Raw genomic sequence first — 9,557 nt, 5'->3', positions numbered from 1 at the left:
CCTTTATTTGAACCTATGGTTGGTGCTGGTATTGGTAGGTGTACATTCAAGAGACTTGAATCTCTGGGCTGTCCATGTGCCAGCTGGGCCCTGAGCCTCAGCAGAGTTGCAACACCTACTCTCCAGTTCGTTGGACTCACCCAGGACAACTAACAAGGAGGTGAGGATGGACAACCACCACACCAAGGAACCAAGAGAGTCTACAACTTCAAGCAAGAGAGTCGACTGAATCCTCCTCTCAATTAGAGGTGGAGTGTGCATCACCATCCCAGAATCTTCTGGACTGGCAAATAAAATATGGACTAGAGTAGACTTACTGGTATTTACTACAGACTTATTGTGAGTCTAGCAATGGAAGAAATTATATCATTGTTGTGGAGACAGTGACCACTAGAGGTGCTGAAATCAGGAAGCGGGACAAAGAGGTTTAATACGGGGGCAATTTCAGGACTTGGAATTTTCCTGAGTGACATTGCAATGGCAGATAAGGGTCATTATTTATCCTGCCATAACCTACAGAATTGAGTGGGAGGGAGTATAAACTACAATGTAAAATATAATCCATGATTTTGGGGAATGTTCCAAAATGTGTTCATCAATTGCAGTGAATGTACCACACGAATGAAAGAAGTTGTTAACAAGTGGAAGGGTGGGAGGTGTGGGGAGTGGAGCATATGGGAATCCCTTATATTTTTGTTTATGTAATATTTTATTTAATCTAAGTATCTTTTTAAAATAAATAAATAAATAATTTTTTAAAAAACTGAGGCTGGGGCAAAGACCCAGAAGGCATGAGACACAAAAAGAAGGCCAGTCAATGAGAATATAGCAGAGACAGAACAAAAGTCTATAGTACTAGAAAGTAACACATTATGATGAGTGTACCAAACACTGTCGATTTATGGATGTGATTGTGGCTGAAATGAGCAGTCTAGGAAGATCAATCTTAGTTGGAGGACAGCTGGAGGATAATATTGGAAATGTGAAACAGTGATTTTGGAAGTAGAGAGGATTGTGGTTAATAATATAAATACAGGAATGTTCTACTACAGGGTTTTAAGTATGTGGTGATACATGGGAAAATTATAACTATTGTTAATTCATGGATTATAGTCAACAACAACATTGCTGTTCTGTAGCAAAAGCAAAGTTGGTACTATGTTAATTCCAAAGGTGAAAAAAAAAAAAAAGAATATGCAACTTGGTTTTGTAAGATATGAATATGATTAAGCATTTTTTCTCTTATTCATTTTTTTCATTAATAAGGAGAACTTGACTATATCATTTAACTAATTGGTGTTCATCTGTGTATTTTTCTGAACACTAGAGGAACAACTGAGTTAGCAGTTGGTATTAGATGAGATAAAAGTGCCTGAAGGGGAGCGGGTATAGCTCAGTGGTTGAGTGCCCGTTTCCCATGTATGAGGCCCCGGGTCAATTGCCAGGGCCTCCTGAAAAAAACAAGGAGCCTGAAAGGAATAAGGTTGTTACTTGTTGAGCTGCCTCTTTCTGTTCTTTTATTTTTGTGAATTTGAAATGAAGTTGCTATTTTTAAAATGATAATAAAGTACTAGAAAGCAATAAAGTACACCCAAGATTGCACTCTGCATGGTGGAACGTGTCTGTGATGATTCAAAAAGGTCGTTACAACTTACTCCCAGAGGGGCTTCATATGTCAGAGGTTGGAGGGTCTCCAGCACCCCATCTGCTCCAGGGTGCCTCAAACTAACTTGCTCCCTCTGGCAAAGGAGAGTAAAATCAAAGTTCCAGACGCTCTAGAGGTTTCACCAAATTTTATTTTTCTGAAGACTTGTGCTTCATCTTTAAAGTACAAGTGAATTTTCCATTCTGGTCCACAAGATAACTAACTATATTTGCTTTCATGTCTAAAATGTTGCTCCAAATATTTGAGTACAATTAATGCTCCAAGAGGTTGGGACATTTACATGCTGGGGCCCTCCTATCCCCTGGCACACCCCCAGGCACCCCAGTGAGAGAAATGCCAGTCACCCGACACACAAGAGGATAAAAACTCAAAGTCTGAGGTGACTCGCCCATGCCTGTCCAAAGAGTTGGCAGAAATAAAAAGTGTGATGTGTTGTGCTGCCTGGGTATTTGGATGTTAGGCTATTCGGATTCTCAGTCAACATTCAGGTGTGTTGCGAAGGATTGTTTGACACCCTGCCTCACGGCCCCCTCTGCTCCCGAGACGGTCCTGTCAGTTTCGTTCTAGTCCTGGCATTGTCCTTCAGCCTGAGGGAGACGAGGCCTCCCAGGCCTGCGATGGGACTGCCCTTGGAAGCCGCCCTCCCAGGGCCAGCTTTCCCCACTGACCAAGTGAAGCAACTGCAAAACCCTTCTGGGCCCTTCCATCTCTCAGGTAAAGAGAAAGGCTACTTCCCAGGGCTTTAAAACCTCTGTGCCAGCTACATACGGTATTATGGGGCCACTGTTTAGACTGATGTGCACAAAGAAGTTAAAATGATAGGAGAAAAACATACTTTTTAATGTTGGGTAAAAGAGGCAGGTTGTGAAGTCGAATACGCAGTGTGAGCTCAACCTAAAAAAACAAATTGCATAAGCAAAGGAATTAGACCTTGGTGAAGAAGGAATTAGCCCAAGAGGTTAACAGTTGTAGTCCCAGGAAATCAGGAAAGTAGGATGGTAGGAGAGGATTGCTATTTGTGTTTTTACATTTTCTAAATTTCCTTTGTATGTGATGAGGTGGGAGGGATTAGAGAGAAGGGCCCTTTGCAGACTCAGGAAAATACCGATATGAACCCTATTATACAAAATATCTAGATAAACCAAAAATAGAATATTTTTTAAGTCTTGAAGGTAAGTATCCATGTATTTATGTAGCTATATATCCATACTAGGCTATTGTAGGAGCCAATTAATTGATGGTGTTAAAATAGACAAGAATAATTTGTTATTAGCAAGTCGATTGTCTTGAAAAGAGTGCTTCTAAAATTCTTGAAAGTTTTTACTTTCAGAAAGACTAAATATGTCCCCTAAATCCTGTTTGTGTTATGTACCACGTTCTTGGTTCCTTGGATAATTTTGGTAAGGATTAAATTGGCTCTTCTTCTAAACTATCACAAACCCAGAGTTCATGCAGTGGGATTCCGAGGCACATCTGATTTCAACCAAGACTGTGGTGGAGGGACAGCCACCCAAGGGGAAGTGGCCGGGAGGTTCTAAGCCAGCTCTCCCCCAACTCCCTTGGGCCCTTGAGGGGGCAGTTGTTATCTCTTCCGGGACCCCATTTCCTCAGCTAAAATGAGGAGCGTGCCCCAGACATATGAGAGGTCTCTCCCAGTCATTCATTTATTCATGTATAGTTATTGAGGCCTACAGGTGCCAGGCACAGCTACAGGCACCAGGGACAGCAGTGACCAAAACAAGTCCAGGTTTCCTTGGTGTTTGAGCGCCACCTTGGATGATTACTCACCTGCATCATGTGAGTTTCACTGTCCTGCCAACTAGATTGGGATTCGTTCTATTTCATTCCCAAAGCCCTAAGCAGCCTTAATTTTTCAATTAGGAGGAAAACAGCACAGTATCTTCACAGAGGAGGGATTTGATAGATGTTTGTTGAATGCATAATAAAGATGATACAATAGGTTGGGCACTTTATAGGCATTCTCTCCTGTTGTCCTTTTGTCGACTCTGAAAGGTAGGCAATGTACTGATAAGGAAAAAGAGATTGAGAGAGGCTAAGTGACTTGCTCAAGACACACAGCTTGTAAGAGGTGGATCCTGGGTTCTAGCTTATGTCTCTACACGAATGAAAGACGACAGAGTGGGAAACAGGGCAGTTCCTGAGACAGCTCACATGTCTTGTGGGGACAATATGTTCTTCAGAGAATGGAAAGATTCTTGAGGGCAGAGAGGGCTGGGAAGAAATCAGGGTAGAAGTGGGGCTTCAGCTGGGCTTTGAAGGATGAGATGGGGGGAGTGGTGAAAAGCACAGCCTGTGAATCTATGAAGACAACCGTCCCCAGGCAAACGACACAGGATTGGGGCCGGCTGACGCAAAGCATCCTACCCAGATGGTTAGTCTGATGAGACCCTGCTCTGACGGCTACAAAGTTATGAGAAAACAATTGTTCAACATGTGCAAAATTGCACCAAGCGAATGGAGGAGCTGGAAAAAGAAACCAGGGTCCTCCCTGGCGTGAACTTCAAACGCTGGGGCAGAGCTGTTGGCACTCTAGCTCCTGGGCCCAGCCCTGAGCAAGGCGCTGGGGGAATAGGTACCCTGCCTGGGTCCATCTTTGGTGAAGTAAGGAACAGCCCGTGGTACCCTGCCACTGCAGAGATGCAGCCTCCACACTGCGTGGCTCAGGCCCAGCAACCTCCAGGAAGTGGCGATTTCACAGATGCCAAGACGTGCAGCTCCCCTTCCAGGATGACGAAGGCAAAGCGCCCTGGACTTTGGTCCTGATGACCAGGGTTCTAGACCCAGTTCTGCCGTTTATGGAGCCGGAGCAATTCGCTGCGCCACTCAAGGTCCTTGAATAGTAGTGTAAGGGAGGCAATGGCCTTGGCGGGGCTCAGATCAGCTGAGATCAATTTAACAAGTCAAGACCAGGATTTGGGGAATCGAAAATATCACTGTGACTTACAGGTGGGAAGTGTGGTGAGCTTTGTTTTTCACTTAAGTATTTGTTGTGGGTAGCAGTGTAAAGTGGACTTCACATCATGCATCATGCTCAAAAACATTTGAAAGCCCCTGACATAACGTCTCAGAGTCAGACAAACTGCGTTTGAATCACAGCTTAGCCACTTTCCAGCTGTGTGAGTTGTATTTGGCTAGTCTATATAAGAAGAATACACCAGCTTAGATCAGCTCAGTGTTATACTCTCTACCGGTCTGTTAATTCAAAAACAAGACTCTAGAATGGTCATAGTCAAGAACCACATATGTTTGACTATTCTATATAAAAAAGATTAGGGGCAGATATAGCTCAAGTGGTACCTCCTAAAAACAAGCAAATGGAAAAACCAACTCTCATTGGGAAGTAGATGTAGTTCAGTGGTTGAGTGCCTGCTTCCCATGTACAAGGTCCTGGGTTCAATACCCGGTACTAAAAAAAAAAAAAGACTACACCAACTTAGAACAGCTCAGTGCTATAATCTCTGCAGGTCTGTTAATTGAAGAACAAGACTCTAGAATGGTCATATACAAGAACCACATACTCTACTATAACTGTATAACTCTGACATGTGCCAGGTGAATGATACTTCTAAAATATCCAAACAGGTCATTGCCAAATGCAACTTAAAACAATTATTTTTCCTATAGTTCTTCCTCCTGTCAAGATCTGGACATCTCTAATAATGAAATAGGCCACTGAGACATATACTCAACTGAAGAAGCCAGAAGAAACATCATGATGGCCAAAGTCAATGAGACCACCTTCCCAGCATCTCTGGTCTGGGAAACCAGCCTGTTTCATCCTGCGGCCAGTACTGTCTTCCTGGCCTGCGGTATGGCTATTCTATATAAAAAGACTAGGAGCAGATGTAGCTCAGGTGGAACCTCCTTGAGATATATATCCAGGATAGCATCCATCAAAGATGAAGAAATATTCTACATGTATGACACAAAGACCAAAACAGAAAAAGTACACCAGCATCCAGTGCCAAAGAAGTGGCAAAATATGAACAGCCTGTGCCATGATCCAACTGCCCATAAGCTCTACACGCACAGTGACAGCTACTAAGTCCACTACGATGTTTATATTTGTAATGACATGTGAAGAAGACAACAGGAGGGTCCAGGCCATGTCGGAAGATGAAGGTCCTTGACACTGGAGGTAGGAAAACTAGACACATCTGTATTTGTTTGTTGGTTTATTTGCTGAGTAGTTCTGCTTGTGTCTTTCACTTACAAAGGTTTTCCTCAAATGCTTGGTGACCCTGGCTGTCTGTTCATGTATAAAAATGAGTCATCAAAAGCCAATTGAGGAGGCAGTTTTTGGGTCATTAGGCCACTGAACTCCTTTGCTCTGCACAAGCAACTAAACTCTAAAAGGCTGAAACCCCCAGGTCTCAGAAAATGGTCTGTGAAGTACATCGGGTGGGAAAAACCTACTTTGATCAGTATTAACTGGCAACCCAGATGGGACAATGGACAAAGGGGTCCCTGAAGAATAAGGAGTCTGACTGCCCAAGGTTCTGGGGCCCCAGAGAGAAAGAGGTATTGTCCTAGATACCCCCGTGAAAACCCCCAAAGAAATCTGGGCTGTAAAATAAGCGAATCACCCCATCCCAGAGGAGATCTTAAAAGCAATAAAAGCCAGAGGCATGGAGTAATGGAAAACCCAGAAACAAACTACACCAAAGAGAGGGAGGATTATGAACCATAAGAACAAAAAAGAAGTGTGTCAGTTACGATAACCTGGTTATTTAACCTGTTCTACTCCAAGGAACAACAGAGGAGGACACTTTCAGCGATTCCATCACCCAACCCAGCAAAGGACTCCTCTGGTCCTTCATGGTTAACCATCACTGGAGGAGCTTCCCCAGCTGGGCAGTACTGGAGACCAGTGTTAGAGGACCCAAGCATCCCACACAGCTGCTTGAAATATCCTGACTTTATCTTGGCTTAAGAAGTCACTGGCATCGGCACTGCCAAACAGGCTGCAATCTTGGACCTTCCCTTACCAATGGGAGTGTTGAGACTCCAGTCCCATCCTGACTCTTTAGGGTGAACCAGAGAGAGACACAGTGACCTTTTAGGGGCTGACCTGTCTTCCTACATATGTATTTCCAGGCTGCAAGGTTTTGAAATTTTCTGTATAGTTTATGAGGACTTTGGCACTTTGCCATCTGATGTCATAACCTCAGTTCACTGTTTGTTTTCAAATGCCCTGTTTTCATAGAGCTTTATTCTCTCAGATGGCAGAATATTTTGGGGAAATTTGAAAAATAAATTAAAATTAAGATCTTGGCAGACTATAAACACACATACACATAAATCTGTACATGACTGTATAATTATGATGAAGTACCACTGCATATCATAGTAATTTTTTAGACAAAAAAGATATTTAAAGACCAAAAACTGTGCTGAGGAGTTTGCCTTGCCTATCTTTGATATATGATAGGCTACAAGAAAGGAAAGTATTGGCTGAACTGAATAGCGAGCTTGATCTTTGGGATCCATGCCAGTATTGTATTTTACAGTACATGTTAATAATCTATGTTTAATGTTTGTGTTCTCTTTCATTATTTTAATTAGGGTATATGGCTATTTTGCAATCATTTTAATGATTATTAAGCTATTTGAAGAAAAGAGTATGGATTTTTCATGTCTTGAGGTTTTGTTCATGCCCCCTATGAATGAAAAGTGTGATAAAGACTTTTTTAAAAAGCATGTAAGTTTTTTAGTTTGTAATAAGTACTTTCATTAATCTTGCTGCTTATGTGCCAATTAAGTGGAAAACAACCCTTGCTGAAAAATCCCCCCTTTCCATTCTCTTTCAGTTCTGTGATATTGTTCAAGAATGAACCAATAAAATACTTTGGTTAACTTTTTTATTCCCTGGGGGGGAAGAAAAGCCAATTGGTACCCTATGACCCAACAATTCCACTCTCAGGTATTTCCCAGCAGACAAGCAAATAAAATATGCGCCCAAAGAGCCATACAAGTATGTTCGGTCCCACCCCAATCAAGATAGCAGAATAAGGAGCTTCAGGGACCTGTCCCCCCGCAGAAGCATTGGACAACCAGCAAGAACTGGCAGAAACATCGTCCTCAAAACTCCAGAAAAAAATTGAAGGACTGTAGTAACAGGGCGAATGCCAAATCAAGAAAAAGGCTCCTTAGAAGTGATAGGTTCTTGTGGCACCCTGGCTGGCCCCGCCCTCACCTCTCACTGGCTTGGTGCAGAGCTGGCCTGTGCTCCCTGCACCAGATCCCTGCTCCTCGTTCTGGAGGGAGCAGAGAAACCCTCGTGCTCATATATGTCTGGCCCAGTCTGTCTGGAGGTGGCCTCGGGGCCTCACCAGCCCTGAACTTATCCTAGAAGTAGAAGACAGCTCACAGTACTCTCCTACCAAACGCAGTGGGAGAGCGGTCAAGTCACGCTACCTGGGACAAGGATTTCTGGATGTGGGACATAAGTGCAGTGCTGGGGACTGTGAGGAAACTGTATCCAGGGGAAGAAGGGACATTTGTGTCTGTGCAAAAAGGGGAATTCTTAGGGCACTCAAGCATGCCTAAGATGAGATGCATGCTCAGAAAGGATCAGGGAGGTCCTTATACCTCGGCCTGGAGCTATTCTCCAAACTCATTATAGGGAAAAGCCCTAAGTAGCGCACTTGCTCAGGTCAATCTGCAAAGGTTTTCTTTTTCCCTTCTTTTTTTTTTTTTTTACCTTCTAGCATTCAAGGAAATCTCTATCATAACTCTATCTGGATATAAACTTAAGAAATAGACCCCTCATAGTCTAAATTCCAGTATTGCACATTAAAATATCAAAATATCCAAGTTTCCACATGACTACAAAACAAACAAAGAAACAGTAAGTGATGACCCAGGCAAAGGAGAAAATTAAAGCATTAGAAACCATCAATGAGGAGAACCAGACCTGGAATAGACCAGATGAAGACTTTTTAAAAATGGTCCTAATTATATTTAATGAACTAAATAAAAACATGGACAAAGAACTAAAGGAAATCAGGAAAACAACAGGTGAACACAAAGAGAATATCAATAGAGAAATGGAATTTATAAAAAGGAACCAAACAAAGCTAAAGACCATGGTAACAGGAATTAAAAATTCCCTAGAGGTGTGCAGCAGCAGATTGGAGCGGACAGAAGAAAGAATCATGAACTTAAAGATAAGACAATTGAAATCATCCAGCCTGAGGAGGAGAAAGAAGAAATAATGAAGAAAAGTGGTTTAGAGCCTGAGGAACCTGTGAGACACCATCAGACATACCAATATATGCATTGTGGGAGTCCAGGAAGGAAGGAAGGAAGGAAGGAAGGGAGGGAGGAAGAAAGGAAGAAGAGAGGAAGGAAGAGAGGAAGGAGGGAGGGAGGGAGGAAGGAAAGAAAGAAAAAGGCAGAGTATTCAAAGATATACAGCTGACAACTTCCCAAATTTAATGAAACACGTGAATATACACATCCAAGACACTCAACAAAGTCCAAACAGGATAGACTCAAATAGACCCATACCCCAGAATGTTACAACCAAACTGTCAAATTACAAAGATAAAGAGAAAATGCTGAAAGCCGCAAGAGAGAAGCTATTTGTCACACACAAGGGAGCCTCAATAAGATTAAGAACTGATTTCTCAATGGGAACCATGGAAGCAAGAAGGCAATGGGGTGACATACTTAAACTGCTGAAAGTAAAAATTGCCAACCAGGAATTTTATATCTGGCAAAACTGTCTTTCAAAAATGAGAAAGAAATTAAGACATTCCAAGACAAACAAAAGCTAAGGGAGTTTGTCATCACTAGATCAGCCCTACAAGAGATGCTGAAGAGAATTCTCCAGGTTGATAGGAAAGGACTATAGACAATAGATCAA

The sequence above is a fragment of the Dasypus novemcinctus genome, chromosome 3, assembly GCF_030445035.2.
Source record: "Dasypus novemcinctus isolate mDasNov1 chromosome 3, mDasNov1.1.hap2, whole genome shotgun sequence".
In the NCBI taxonomy this organism is placed as follows: Eukaryota; Metazoa; Chordata; class Mammalia; order Cingulata; family Dasypodidae; genus Dasypus; species Dasypus novemcinctus.
This window is presented reverse-complemented; position numbering follows the sequence as displayed.